General features: G+C 37.0%; 1 pseudogene across 1 annotated transcript in view; it reads left to right on the forward strand.

Moving 5' to 3' along the window:
* LOC309647542 (heterogeneous nuclear ribonucleoprotein K pseudogene) overlaps positions 1–16,398 on the forward strand; it is a 35,445-nt pseudogene continuing 19,047 nt past the window's right edge. Inside the window, exon 1 of the transcript in view lies at positions 1–16,398. This exon is cut by the window's right edge and continues 19,047 nt beyond it. The product of the transcript in view is annotated as a heterogeneous nuclear ribonucleoprotein K pseudogene (transcript).

A 16,398-nucleotide genomic window follows, 5' to 3' on the forward strand; every position in this document is an offset into this window, starting at 1 on the left:
AAGCATATGGTTGTACAAAAAGAAGTTATGTCTTAATCTATTACTTGATAGATATTACTTAGAAATGCCAAGGGAAATGGCTGGAAGAATCCAGTATTTGTCTCCGGAGAGTACTGGAGTTCGAAGTCCAGGAAAAAAGACTGCTACTTTTTGTTATAAGCCTTTTATATCTTTTGATTGCAAAACTATATATAGTGCATTGTTTTGATAAAAATTAAAACCACTATTAAAAAGGGAAAAAGCAGGAGGAATTTTGATGCACTGCAAAGGTTAAAAAACCACAGAAATGTCCATAATAATACTAATAAATAGTAGATAGCAGTGTGGAAAAGACGTTAAACTACATTATTTTATTCTCAGGGCCACTGATTATTGCCCCTGTTGCTTATCTGGAATTCTCTAGATGTTAAAGGAATATTATCCTTTTCTTCCCAAAAATAATAGTTCCTGAAATATTAAGAAACTGCCACCATCTCTCCAAGAACTTACAATCTCTTGTTGGAAAGCCACGTTTTTATGCTTCCTGGGAGGTCCCTAAATATAAGAACTAATTTATCACTTTACTTCTTTAGATCACACATTTTCTTATATATTAGAAGAAAGAAGGAATTTCACTTTGGAAAAAAATGATAGTATGTTGTGATAACTATATAAGCCAGGTTCAGAACAGTCATCAGCGGTGACCTCCAAAACCTGGCTTGTCACCTTCATATACCAGAGTGCTGTGTAATCAAGGGCAACTCATTTAGTTTCTTTGAGCCATACTTTCTCAAATACAAAGTTAAGAAGCTAGACTCTAGTAGTTCTCCAAATCTCCTGGCTCTAGATATATTTAGTTCTATGAAATGATGGCTAAATGCTGTATTTTACTGAACCTAAAATGCCATTGATTGTAAAATGTACTATTATTTAATAATATATCTTTAATTGTACATAATTATTTAATAATTTCTAGCAAGCATGCCTCTTACATATACTAAGGTATTAACATTTAAATATACAATTTCTATTTCTCTCATCATACTGATATCATACCTTCTCTCAACAGTCAGCTACCTCTAATGGAAAAATTGTCACTTGATTTCTGCTTCCCAGCGGCCTCTGTTTTTTGCCTGGTCAGATGGATTTAATCATATCTTATTATTTGAATGGGTGTTGGTTCCTCTCAGGAGGCAATATGACCTGTCTCCTCCAAGAATTAGAAAAGCAAAGCATTGCAGGGTCATTAGTACTATTATTGGGGAAGGGGAGGCTGTAAATAGGAAATAAATAGACATGGGTCCTCGTGACTTTTACTGAAAATAGATAGGCAGGAAAAATACCCAGCTGATCAGTAAGAAAATATGTATTTATTTTTGCTTGCTCAAGCTTGGGAATGAGTACAGAAGCAGGCTAGCTCTGGGACCAATTTCTTTCTGCCCTTGCTGCCCTGCAAATGACATTCTTACCAGACCATTAAGAAAACTGTTATAACTTCTAGTGAGACCACCTGCTAGGTCTCAGTAGTGGGACGATTACATCTATCGGAAATAATGACCCATAACTAGAATAAAACACATTAATAACATCACATTTACCCAAGATAATGCATTTCACCATTTTATATTGCAGAGACCAAGTTAATCAGTAAAAGCATTCCCAAAAAACGGGAGCAACTAATAGGCACAGAGTAGATAATGAATATAAAAGCAGAATGTGCAGGCTGTTTTTTTTTTTGTTGTTTTTTTTTTTTTCCTTTAAAACTGAGAAGATATATAATGGGCAGTAATGGATGGAGCACTAGTTTGGGAATGGGTGATTCTACCTTCCGTCTGTGGGCTCATCTGCTAAAAGGCAGAGCAGAAGTGACTTTCTCTGGACATAAGAGAAAACCTGAGGTTGTGAGGTTTGATAGAAAGAGCTCCAGATTAGGATTAGAAGAGCATCTGTGCTGTTAATGAGCTGTGTGACCTTGAGCAATTCACTTCACCTCTCTGAGCTTCAATTTATTATCTGCAAAATGAACAGCTTAGACTAGGTCATCTCTGAAATCCCCTCCAATTCTCAGATGTTGTGATTTGAAGCAGAATGTCAACCTGACACGGGGATGCTGTGAAAAGTAATAAAAAGGCCAATAAAACTTTGGAGCTCCATGATCCTCAGAACTGCAGGCAGAAAGGATCAGATTGCAATGGCATTTAAGAGACTGCTTTGACACGATGGATGGAGGCCCAGGCAAAACTCAGGAACTTTAGAGAATGCAGCATCAGGACCAAAATAACATAAGGCTGTGGTTCTTCGATTATTTTCTGTCTTGGGCAAATACTTAGGTTGACTATAGTTTATTTCAGGAATTTCAATACCTATAGTAACAGGAAAAAAACTAGTCATAAATAAGACAGATTAGACAAGTTAAATAAACCCTAATTCTTAAGATATATAACACACCTAAAAGTTCAACCTTACAGTTCAGTATTTTTAGAAGTTAAGGGAACATGAGAGTAGAAAATTAGTTAAATGTCTTAGAGTTTTCAAAGTCTCATAATTTTTGGCTTTGTTTCTATGACTGAGCACTTTTGTTTGAGAAAACACATTTCCTAACTCACCACTACATCATTTCCACATGACTAGAAACAATCATAGGAAAATACTTATAATGAAATATGAAATAATGAAACATGAAGCTCCAAAAGTCTTGGGACCAATGCCGTGGTATGTGTCTTACCTCCTACACCCTGGTTTGCAGATGCTTCATTCTTATGACTGTTGTCAGTATTTTGGAAGAAAAAAACCTACAGTGACCTTTTCATTTTAATCAAGACACAAAGTATTGAGTTGATTTTAGGGAAAAAGCAGAAGTGGGTACAGTACGTGGTGGCATTTTGCATGCAGAACCCCACTGACACCTGTACACCAAACCCTCTGGGACACGAAAACTCTAATCTTGCTACATAATGCTGTTCCATTTTAGCCTCACATTATTACTTGAATTGAATTTTAAATTAGTCTACTTACAGAACAAATTACCAAAAGTTTAATTTTCCTTTCCCAACAAATCCCACTGCAAGCACCAGCCACCTGAAGCCAAGAGAGTTGTAGGTTTTGTCCAAATGCAGGTAAATATCAAAACCAACTAATTCTCTTGAAAAATAAATATGCGACCCATTTATACTAACAATCTTTGGTCAAGCCAGATTTTAGCCAAACATAATCAGAAATGGTCCTTAAGTCGAGCTTTCTTCTTTTTACTCCTAAATAAAATACAGAAAATAATGGAAAGGCCGTTAGCTTCTTGTAATGAAGGCAAAAGTGATTGAAAAAAAGATGTAAAAATTAATGATATCGGGCTGACATTATTTAAATAGACAATGGCTCTATCAATAAAAAGAAGCCTTAACAAATGTGTTTCATGACAGAAATATATTAACCACTTTTCATCATCTGGAACCTTTGTAAATCAATAAGAGATATTTACTCTATCCTGCTGATGTGGCTTTTTGTATTTCTAAGAGGACTCATTTAATTCTGGTTGCCATAGTTACGACAGAGTTCTAGAATGCGTTTTGTTTCATCATAATTGCTGCATGTTAGTATATAAACAGCTGAACTCTACCTTCAACAGGCAGAACTCAATTGTGAATAAAGAAAATTCCTTATCATAAAGTAGTTGAACTAGAATTCAAAACATACCATTGAGCCCTTGCTCTCCTCAGAGAGTTAGCAAATACTTCTCAAACTTTTTTAGCTTAGTTATCTCTGAAAGGCACATCAATAGTATAAGAAGAATGCAGAAGAAGATTTAAAATGTTTAAAGTGATGTGGAGATTTACAGAAGTTAAAATAATTTATTCTTGGTCTGTACCATAAGTCATAAGGAAAATTTTGACCTTTGGGCTATTGATCTATCTTTTTACCAAATACCTGTCACTTCATGTAGATATTAAATTTGAAATGTGTTATTTCCCAGCCTATTCAATGCCAATTGGTTCAATATCAGTTTATCCACTAAAAAAAGAAAAAGAAAAACAATCCAGGGAAATTACTCTTAAACCTGATATGTTTTTAGCTTTAATTTCAAAGACCACAACGTAAAAGAAAGAAAAGGAAAACATGTATCCTCTTGTTATTCTTTGAGGTGCAAATATCCAGAAAATATGAAATCAAAAAGAATTGGGGCCATCCCCTGTCGGATCCGGGCTACTGCAGCACTAGGGTGTCTGTTGGTCCCGGCCAGAACACTTCAGTTCTGCCCTGCAAGGATATATTTAATAACTGATTGGTGTGTTCCTTTAATACAAGAAAATGGAAACGGAACAGCCAGAGGAAACCTTTCCCAACACCAAAACCAATGGCGAACTTGGTAAACGCCCTGCTGAAGATATGGAAGAGGAACAAGCTTTTAAAAGATCTAGAAACACTGATGAGATGGTTGAATTACGCATTCTGCTTCAGAGCAAGAATGCTGGGGCAGTGACTGGAAAAGGAAGCAAGAATATTAAGGCTCTCCGTACAGACCACAATGCCAGCGTTCAGTCCCAGACAACAGTGGCCCCGAGAGCACATTGAGTATCAGTGCTGATATTGAAACAATTGGAGAAATTCTGAAGAAAATCATCCCTATCTTGGAAGAGGGCCTGCAGTTGCCATCACCCACTGCAAGGAGCCAGCTCCTGCTCCAATCTGATGCTGTGGAATGCTTAAATTACCAACACTATAAAGGACGCGACTTTGCGAGTTGAGACTGTTGATTCATCAGAGTCTGGCTGGAGGAATTATTGGCGTCAAAGGTGCTAAAATCAAAGAACTTCAAGAGAACACTCAGGCAACAATCAAGCTTTTCCAGGAATGTTGTCCTCAATCCACTGACAGAGTCGTTCTTATTGGAGGAAAACCTGATAGGGTTGTAGAGTGCATAAAGATCATCCTTGATCTTATATCAGAGTCTCCCATCAAAGGACGTGCTCAGCTTATGATCCCAGTTTTTACGATGAAATCTATGATTATGGTGGTTTTACAATGATGTTTGATGACCACTGGGGATGTCCCGTGGGATTTCCCATGCGGGGAAGAGGTGGTTGTGACAGAATGCCTCCTGGTCGGGGTGGACGTCCCATGCCTCCATCCAGAAGAGATTATGATGATAAGAGTCCTCGCCGAGGACCTCCTCCACCTCCTCCTGGACGAGGTGGCCAGGGTGGTGGCAGAGCTCGGAATCTTCCTCTTCCTCCACCACCACCACCTAGAGGAGGAGATCTAATGGCCTATGACAGAAGAGGAAGACCTGGAGACCATTATGATGGCATGGTTGGTTTCAGTGCTGATGAAACCTGGGACTCTGCAGTAGACACATGGAGCCCATCAGAGTGGCAGACGGCTTATGAACAGCAGGGTGGCTCTGGATATGATTATTCCTATGCAGGGGGTCGTGGGTCATATGGTGATCTTGGTGGACCTATTATTACTACACAAATAACTATTCCCAAAGATCTGGCTCGATCTATTATTGGCAAAGGTGGTCAGCAGATTAAACAAATCCATCATGAGTCAGGAACATCGATCAAAATTGATGAGCCTTTAGAAGGGTCCGAAGATCAGACCATTACCATTACAGGAACACAGACCCAGATACAGAATGCACAGAATTTGCTGCAGAACAGTGTGAAGTAGTATTCTGGAAAGTTTTTCTAAGACTAGTGAAGAACTGAAGGAGTCCTGCATCTTTTTTTTTTTTTTTTTTTTATCTGCTTCTGTTTAAAAAGCCAACATTCCTCTGCTTCATAGGTGTTCTGTGTTTGAGGTGTAGTGAAATCTTTGCTGTCACCAGATATAATGTTTTAGTTCCTTACAAATAGGGTTGGGGGTTGGGGGAGGGTGTGCAGAAACTAACATTGAAATTTTGAAACAGCAGCAGAGTGAGTGAATTTTAATTTTTGTTCATTGTTGGTGGTTTAAAAAAAAAATTCCCCCATGTAATTATTGCGAACACTTTGCTTTGTGGTCACTGTAACATTTGGGAGTGGTGGGACAGGGGAGGAAAAGTAACAATAGTCCATATGTCCCTGACATCTATTCAGAGCAGTGTGCAGAATGTAATGCTCTTTTGTAAGAAATGTTTTATGATTTTTAAAATAAATTTAGTGAACCTCAAAAAAAAAAAAAAAAAGAATTGGATCCCACAACTTGGGAAACAGGGTATTTAGAAATCACAGTGAACAATATATGTGCCCCAAGAAAAACCCAAACACAATTTTCGTAGACAAAAGCCCAGTAATCTGTCAGTAGCAATTCAAATGTCAATTCAGTTAAAAAGATAACCCTTTAAATTTTGAAAACAAAATACCTCTGTTAATCACAGAATCTTTTAAAATATGTATTTGTCTGGTAAAGTTTGACAATGCTGCCTGTGAAATCTGAAAGGAGAACATGTCATGAGAATATGGAAGCACAAGAAACTTCAACTAAAATTGTCTTTTCCCATATGGCAACTTAAGACAAATAGTCCTAAGCGTGTTATTTTGAGAGACACACAATTTTGAAATAACTGGAGATACCTCAAGTTATTCTAGAAATGAAAAGTAGAAAGAAGTACTTTGGCTTATTCACCTTAGACTTTTCCTGTTTAGTTAGAGGTTGCATTCAATTACCTTCCATTTGAAACTCTTTTGATTCTATATTTGTAGTATTTATTGTTTCGAGGGGGAACCATTTTCATATATAGGTTAGATTTGAATCACGACCATTTGCATGACATTTTATTAAAATATATGGTTTGAACATGAATAAGACAGTGTGTTAATTATTCAAGAGATATGAAGATAAATAAGATAATTCTTACCCACAGGAACACGTCTTAGAAGGACTAAGTAGAAAAATAAGGAGAAGTGTTAAGATAAATAATACTAGGTAATTACATAATATGGGCTGTGTATGAATGGGATAAAAGAAGTAAGAGCAGAGAGTTGTGACAGTAAACACAGCAAAGACATACGCCCTTCGCTAGATCAGAAAAGGCTTCAAGGAGGCACTGGCATTTGAGTTGGACGCCATTAAAGGAAGTTCAACAGACTAGCTTTAGTGAGGCACATTCTAATATTCTGAAAGGCGGAAAAATACTAGCAAAAATAAAAATGATGATCAGGACAAGATATGTGAAATTTTTTTTCCAGAAGCTTGACAAATTTTTAGTAGATGTTGGTATAAGCAAATGCAGACTAACTGAAGTACATGTTGTCATTTTTAAAAAGCCACACAATGGTTGTGAAAATTTTAAGTTATTTTTGTATATTGAGAGCAGGGATATTTCCATCACATGGTAGAGCCTAGAAAGAGATAGTGTATTTCTTGAGTGATAAAAAGTAGCAGCTGGTGGGGCAAAGAACGGGCTGTAGAAAGAATACTTGTTCTGACTCTTACTAACTGGGTGAAACTGGAAAAGGTACTTAACCTTCCATGACTGATTTCTTATCTAAAGTAGGAATATTAACAGTGCCTACTTCCTAGGTTGTCATGAGTATTAAATGAATTATTAGGTATAAAACACTTGAACTAATGCATAGCAAATAGTAAGCACTCAGTGTTGTATTAGCTCATTTTCATTATGTGGAGCAGAGATGAAACTACTTCCATGTAGATATAGGTATTTTTATTTTAATTTTCTTTAGAAAAGATCTGCTTTAGATCATTTAAGAACTTCAGCAATGGAGGGAAAACTAAAGTTAAACTAAACTTGCCAATTAAAGATAACTTCCTTTCAAAAGTCCTTCAAGTTTCTTTCTCCTCTTGCAGTGGTTCTAGAATATAGCTACACTTTTTAGTCATATGAAGATTTCTTAAAAATACTAATGCCAGGATCCTACCTCCAGAGATTCTAATTTAATTGGCCTTGGCTGTAAGGAGTTTTAAAAGCTTCCCAGGTGATTTTAATGTACAGCCAAGGTTGAGAATCACTGAGCTAATGGGTAAATCATCTGCCAATTTGAAGTTCAAAAATCCCTGTAAGTGCCGATTCATGCCTTCTTATCAGGTATTTCTGTCCTCGCCTCTGTCCCCCTCCCACTGGCACAGGGGGACAGTGTGACTCCTCCCCACGATGGGTCTCTGACTTGGGGCTTCACTAGTCTCCACTCTCATGGAGTTGGCCTACTTTTGTTCCTGGGAGGCTTGCACTGCTGTCCACTGAAGAGTGGATCCGGGATGAGCACTGACTGCCTGCCTGGTTACCAGCCCAGGTAACACTTGATCCCACGTGGCTTTGTAGGCACTTTGCTGGATGTGCTGCTGAAGCCCACCCTCACACAGCTACCTCTGGCTGTGAAGTCCTGTGCCTGTAGCCTCTTCATCTTTACACCTAGGCTGCTGATGGTCACTGGTCCTCTTGAACCTCCCACTTTACCCTCAACACCAGGTATGTTGGAATGTCTCATTCAAACCCTGTGCAAGCCATAGGGTTTGGGGTCCTTTTGCAGGTGAATCTATCTAGACATCACTTTCTCTCTGCTCTTGCTCTTCTGCTACTCCTGGACTACACTGGATGCAAAGGATTGTCTGAGACTCTGGTCAGATTTCCATCATCTTGTGGCTGAGACCCAGGAGAGGAGACTTTTGTTTCATACAAGGGACCCAGGGAGAATTTAACCCTAGTTTCTCCTCCTCCAGTGCATGTATACCCCTTGGACAGAAATCTGTGCCCTCCTCCTCCAGTTTCTATTATCTTTCCTTAGGTCACATCCTCAACCCTTCCTACGCTATAACTTAAGGAAAATTCTGTGACCCAAGTCTCCTTGGTTTGACTCTGGACATGGAAAAGGCAGATTTTTGGAATTCAGAAAAATCTTTCTCTTTTGGAAATCCTAGCATTGTGTCTCACAATGGAGTCAAAAAATTCATTTTTAGCCAAAATTTGAATAGTAAACTTTTTGTTTTTTTCCTCCTATCCTAACATTACTGCTTATATCTTTCCTGAGGCGATAGATATACCTGCCATAATCAGGGGACAGCCCCATACAAGGAAGTATAAAAAATAAAAACACAATTTTATGTTTCAAACTATATTATTCCCATAATATCTGTAATTGAAAATAATTCCAGCATGAATCTTCCACTCTTCTTAAGCATTTAGCTTCTAACGGAGAAGACAGGGTACACCTATTTTCAACCCTATGGTTTTGAAACCACCAATTCTTTCCTTCCTTCTTTCTTAGTCCAAACCCTATTGTGTGTGTGTGTTGTGTGTGTGTGTGTGTGTGTGTGTGTGTGTGTGTGTGCGTAATTCTTGTTTTGCTTACTAGATCCTCTAGGTTTATAAGTTGCAACATTTCAATTTATTCTAAGAACTTAAGAGTAGGACTCATGTCTTGACCAACTGCCACCAAGACTAAGAATGTAGGGTACATACTAAGCATCAAAATATTTCCTTACTACTAACAATCTCTCCTGGACCACTGAGGATAGAGATTTTGAAAGATGTATCTTTCCTTCCCTTTGGCCTCCTCCAATCCTTCATGAAAAAATAAATGCACTAAAATTCTGGCTTCTTTCATTAAGATTGAATCAATATCCAGAGATTCAAGTTTCATACAATGTGCCTCCACCTATACCAAGATGGAGTTAACTCCACCCCACTCCAGCCAGAGAACCCCTTCTCAGATTCAGGCCCTTGTTCTATCAGTTCTGCTCCAGAAAGCTAAAGTTAGGACTTATTTTTCACCTTCCTCCCCAAATAAATATACTTAGGTTTTTACAGTGGCAAAGGAATGTATTTCCATTTAAGAAAAACTAGAAAATTGAGGAAAGGACAAAAAATAAAAACCCACAAATAAACACCCAATAATTACCAATGTTATCATTTTGGTATGCTTTCTTCCATGAGTACAGTATAAATTATAATCAAAAAGATAGCTGCCTTTTTCATTTTAGAATATATGATGAATATTTAATAGTCATTCAAAATATTTGTTTCCACTACTTTTACTCATAAATAAAACTATGCTTAAAATAACAGCAGCATAAAGAGCAAAAAATAATAATATTACTTAAGTGTATAATTGCAATATACTAGGCTAACTCTTTGATATCACGGTATCTCACAGATTTGTCCATCAGTATTATTATCATGGATAAAGACAATGAGGTACGTATATACAATGGAATATTACTCAGCCATAAGAAAGAACGAAATAATGCCATTTGCAGCAACATGGATGGACCTAGAGATTGTCATACTGAGTGAAGTAAGTCAGACAGAGAAAGACAATATCATATGATATCACTTATATGTGGAATCTTAAAAAAAATGGTACAAATGAACTTATTTACAAAATGGAAATAGAGTAACAGATCTATGAAACAAAGTTATCGTTACCAAGGGAAAAGAGGGAGATAAATTGGGAGATTGAGATTGACATATACACACTACTATATATAAAATCAATAACTAATAAGAACCTGCAGTATAGCACAGGGAACTCTACTCAATACTCTATAATGAGCTATATGGGAAAAGAATCTAATAAAGAGTGGATATATGTATTTGTATAACTGATTCACTTTGCTGTACAGCAGAAACTAACACAACATTGTAAATCAACTATACTCCAATAAAAATTCATTTAAAAAAAGAAAAATGTATCATTCCCATTTTACAGATGAAAAAACTGAGAGAATGATTAAATAATTTGGCCAGGGAACTCTGCATCAAAATTTAGTTCTCTGACACCCTACTTTGTACATAATTCTATTTCCATAGGAAAAAAAAATCCCCAGAAGTGGAGTGAAAAGTTCAAAACATTTTAATTCTTTCATGCTGTTGATGCCTGTATCTAAGTTGCTTTCCAGAAAGGTTTTTTTAAATTTACAAACCTACAAGAAGTGTATGAAAATGCATATCTCACAACAATTTTTCTCAAATTGTTGCCAGTCTGAAGGTGCAAAATTGCAACTCATTGTATTGGAAAATATTTTCACATTAATTGCCCATCTGTATTTCTTTTCTGAATTATCTTGACTTTTGTTCATGTTTCTGAGATCTTTTTATTGTTGATTTTTTAAAGTACTGAATATGTCATGCATGTTCCAAATATTTTTCTCAGTTTGAAAATTTGCTTTAAATTTGGAATTATAGATTTTAGATTTTGTGTTGTTATGTTTAATTCTTACGTTATCAGTCCTTTCTTTTGTTGTTTCTTCAATGACTTTATGCTTACAAAAATCCTTCCCAATCATGAATGGATAAATATCTGATACTTTGATTTCTTATTGTTCTATGAGTCATTAGGGGAAGTCCATTGTGGTGTACAGGGTGTTCATTCTTCACTGAGATGTTGTGTGTGGAGTCTTGGCCCTGCCACTTATTGGCTGAGTGACCTTGGGTGGGCTGGCTATTTCCCTATCTCTTAAATGGTGATAATACCTCCCTCTAAAGTTTGTTGTCAATATTAAATGAAATAATATATTTAAAACACAGCATGCATAGTAAGCACTCAGTCAACTGTAGTTATTATTTAATTCACATGAAATTAATTTTTGGTTTAGTATATAACATCAATAATTTAATTTTTTGCCCAAAATATTTGATCAGTTTTCCCAGCATCAGATATCTTAAAAATCTTTCCTTATGTGATGTTTGTTGCTACAGTTGCTACTAACTCTCTATTTATGCTTTCAGTTGGCCATGGAAAGAAGGGTCCTTGTAATAAAGTGATTTGTGTGCATGTGTTCTCACTCACTCTAGACGCAATTATGCACTACTCTTTGAACATGAGAACTTGAGCTTTTCTGTTCAGTAAAACAAGCCAGCAACCCTATCTAAGGGAAGGGCCAGTGGAGTCAAGGCTCAGCCATAGACTGTCTATCAGCACTGCCATATTGGAATACACCTCTCTTTACCTCAACACACACAGATGGCAGGACCAACCTGAACCAGCAGACATACCAGGTGACCCACAAAGTGAGCTGCCCCCACTCATTCTGCTCACAACAATGAAGAGAAAACTCTTACAACTTTTTATCCTTGGTGTTCTGATGACGCTTCAGAGAACAGAAGTAAAACAATAGATCTAAGGAAGATAGATAACTGTTCTCCTCAAGAGGGTGCTGCTTTCCCCACTCCTCTTATTGCCATCTTATCCTAAGGATATCCTGAATAATTTGCCCCATATCAGGGGTTAACCTACCTGAGATGGTCCTTCCAAGTTGTCAAGTTCTTTCTCCACAAAACTTAATTGTGGATTTTTAAAAATGTTTCCTCCAGCTATTTAAGTATCATCCAACAAAAAAGAAACAAAAAAGAAAATCATTAATAAATAATGTAAACAACTATACATGGGTTTTCACATGCGATTTCACATTTAGGAGAAAATAAGATTTTTAAACAAATTTACAGTGATTTAACAACATATCTTCAAACTAAGACCTGACTCAATGGAAGCCTTCACAACTGGAGCAGCCATGGATTGTGGTTGAATTAGGTTAGGTCATGTCTAATATTCTCTGCTTCCATTTCTATTCACCAATGATTACCATAAATATTTGATTCTCTCCTAGAATTCTGCTGCCATTTTCTGTACACTGGCCTCTGACTTAGCCCACCACTGTTAAGTTTGTCTTGGTTCATTAATTCCTATGTAGGCTTCTGACTTGCCTCCCAATCACGGAGAGGATTTGTGGTTCTGTAAGACTCATGGGAGCATCTACTCTGTGAAGGTCTTAGCTGTGCGGGAGTCACCCTCGCCCCCTCCGGGCTGCCTGTTTCCAGAAGTGCAGCTGGCTTTGGTTTTCTCATGGGTCTCAAGGCCAGGCATTGTGCAAGACCCAAGACCTTAAAACTAAGGAAGAAACTGAATCCCTCAGGAATGGAGGGAAGCTTTTAAGGCTTTTTACCTTATTTCCCAGCTCTTCCTTTTGGGGTAGTGAGAGCTACAGCAAACAAAGACCCTTCATCTCTCTTCTCAGTGGGGTTTCTCAACTAACACTAAAGCTGCCTCAAATATGCTAGCTCTTCTATCAATCCTATTTCTGCACCTGTCGTTCATGGCTGTGCTTTCCACTAGTCAGGACAGACCTGTCCACACCACCAGTACATCTCAGTTTCTTTGTTAATATTAAATCCCACCTGCCAACTGAGTCAAGGATTTCTCCAAAATGTCACCCAAGTTTCTCTTAATTTACTTGCTTGTCACATGGTCTAATTTATTGAAAAGAACATTAGCTGAATAGCTGAAATAGATATGAAAAGAAAAAAACCTATAACCAGACAATAGAAATTTCTTTGTCATCTCATCATCATCATAATCATCATCCCTAACAATTATGTAGTGCCTACTACATGCCAAACACTAATATAACTGCTTTACACAGATTAATTTCTTTGATCCTTACAACCAAATAAGGGTAATGGTATTATGTTCATTTTAAGATAAGGAATCTGAAGCAGAGAGAGAATACACAACTTATGCAAGGTCACAGCTGGCTCCAGATGCCCTGCTCTTAACCCTTACATCATGCCACCTGCCTACAATGACAATCCCCAGGTGGCTTCCAAAATCCACTGTTATCTAATGTAACCAAACAGCCTGTCTTCTGTGTTGTCAGTTCACTCCTGAGTGTACCATTAGGATTTACTCCGAAAGAGATAGTCCCTGAAGAATTCTACAAAGCAGGGATGGCTTCACAAGCAGGCAAGTTTAAAACTGAGCTTGAAATTTCCACAACAAAAATAACAGTTTTGGCATTGCATATCTGATATCTAAACTATATCAAAAACTTTTAAGCAATAACATGGAAAGCCTTGCTCCCATCCAGTGGTAGAGGAAACTAAAGCTCAGGGAAGTCAAATACCTTGACCATCATCACACGAGTAGAAACTGAGCTGTTTGCCTATAGTGTGTACATTCTTCCCACTTTAACACACTCTCCATTAAATAAAGATATTCTAATAAGTTGTATAATACCCATAGCGTACTCTAATATATTACTCTTAAACTTAATTCTAGGAGATTAAAGTTTATCCTAGGGGAAATTCTTTCTAACTTTTAACAACCTGTGGAAAGCAGATCCACCATTTCCATGGCCTTTTCATTGAACTCAGTTGACCCTCCCAAGACATTCACATGAGAGAAGGGATCAAAGGTAGAGGTGCAGATGGAAGACCCTGCAGACATTACACAGAGATGCCCACCTATCTGTATGTCACAGCCAAACTCTTAAGGTTTTCTGAGATTCCACAGCAGCTAAAATTGTTTTTTTCAATTCCCATAGTTAGTCCACTCAATGACAGAATACAAAATGGACTTCTCTGCTACATGACAGTTAATCAGTTTACCCAAAAATCATTTGCAAAGAGTAAATTTTCACTGTCCCCATTCTTCTGAGGCACTGTGGTGTGACATACTGAAAAAGAACAGTTTTAGAAAAACAGCTAGATTCAGATTCAAGTTATGTCATTTACTATTAGTATGAACATGGAAAAAATTTACTCCCTACAGGTTTTAGTTAATTCACTTAGAAATTGATAAGATATTATTACTAATTAGTTTGGATTTGGGAGCAGCAATAAATACCACCCTATCTTCCATTCTTGAGTTTAGAATCTATTAAAAAATAAGATAGAAGAGAAGAGCCAATCCATATCATAGTGCCTGTTGTATTGATAAAACTGACTGGAGACCAGGACTTCAGTTGAGCTCCCTAAATTTCTCCAAAAAATGGACCTGATTATTCTTCCACTTATACATGAAGTAGGATAAACCAAGTCACTGGAACCTAGTCCGAAACTACCCACATGGAAGACCACTCTTGGATCCTGAACACCTCTGAGCTGCAAAAGAGGGGACCCAAAAGGCCCAGAGTCCAGCATGCTCAACTCCTTCTACAAGATTTACCAATAAGATCAGTCAGTCTTATCAGTGAGGAGTCAATGAGGATGCAAAAAGAAGTTGGAGGAATTCTTCTCATATTAACCTTTGTGAAGTGGGAATTCTCTCCTCTTTATGGATTCATGAATAACAAGGAGAAAGTGTTCTTCCTAACAGCACCAAACAGTGATGCCTTCAGCTAAGAATTCTCTTATACGTACCCAATTATATGTTGAAGGCTTCAATTTGGATATAATACAAGTACCTAAATTCAGAAGCCTGAAACTGAGTTAATAATCTCATTTTATTTCTTAACATATTCCTCCTCCAGTGTGCCCTATCTCCATAAAAGGTACCACCATCCATTCAGTCTCAATCCATAAATCTAGGTGTTATCCTTGATGCTTCCCCCTCTTCTTTATTAAATTAACCATGAGATCTTATTTAATTCTATTTTCTAAATATCTTTAAACTATACCGTAATTCTCTCCTTTCCCACTCTAACCACTTCTTCCAGAACATCACTATTATTGTATTTACTTCCTATTTTACTTCCTTTTACTTTTGCCCTCTAACCCATCATCTACTTGAATGGCTCCCCAAACAGCTCCCAAAATCATTTTTGTAATATGCAAATTGAATTCTATTTATCTGACTCCAGCTCCTTCACTTACTTCAAGTTTCCTCTTAAATCTCACTTTCTCAGGAAAGTCTTCCTGATCTCTTCTAGACCTATATACAGTAATTCAACAGTTAACTTTCATAGCCTACTGTAATTCCTCTTGTGACAAGACTCACCACACTTTATTTTGTTTTTTATATCATTCTGCCAAAGTCTATTGTTGTCAAACGTTGAAAACCAAAGATAAAGAGCAAAGATTGTAATCAGCAAGAAAAATTACATTGCATACAGGGGAACAACAATCTGATTAGTAGCTGACTTCTCATGAAAACCATGGGAGCCAGAAGAGATTGGAACAATGTCTTTCCAGAGCTGAAACAAAAACTTATCAATCAGGAAGTCTCTATCCAGTGAAAATATTCTTCAAAAATGACAAAAATAGGAAGACATATTTGGATAAACAAAAACTAGTATAATTTGCTGTCATCATAACTGTGCTAAAATCATAGCTAAAGGAAGTTCTTCAAGCTGAAGGGAAAATATTTCAGATGAAAACTTGGACCCTTGGAAAGAAGGAAGAGCATCAGAAATGGTAGGTATCTGGTACATGCCAAAGATTTTTTTTTTTCTCTATAATTTGTTTCCCATAAACCATACAACTCTTTAGAGCAAAAATTGTAACATTATCTTGTGGAACTTATAATATATTTAAATGGAATTCACATTATATTATGTATTAATTTTCTATTGATGCCATAAAAATTACCAATACTTATTAGATTAAACAACAAAAATGTATTGTCTTAAGGTTCTGTAGGTCAGAAATCTGACAGGGATCTCATTGGGGTAAGATCAAGGTGTCAGTATGTGTTCCTTTCTGGAGGCCTTAAAGCCTTGCTCATTTGTGTTGTTGGCAGAATTCAGTTCATTGTATTGATATTTGTAGGA

Source organism: Balaenoptera physalus (genome assembly GCF_965194825.1).
Source record: "Balaenoptera physalus genome assembly, chromosome: 18".
In the NCBI taxonomy this organism is placed as follows: Eukaryota; Metazoa; Chordata; class Mammalia; order Artiodactyla; family Balaenopteridae; genus Balaenoptera; species Balaenoptera physalus.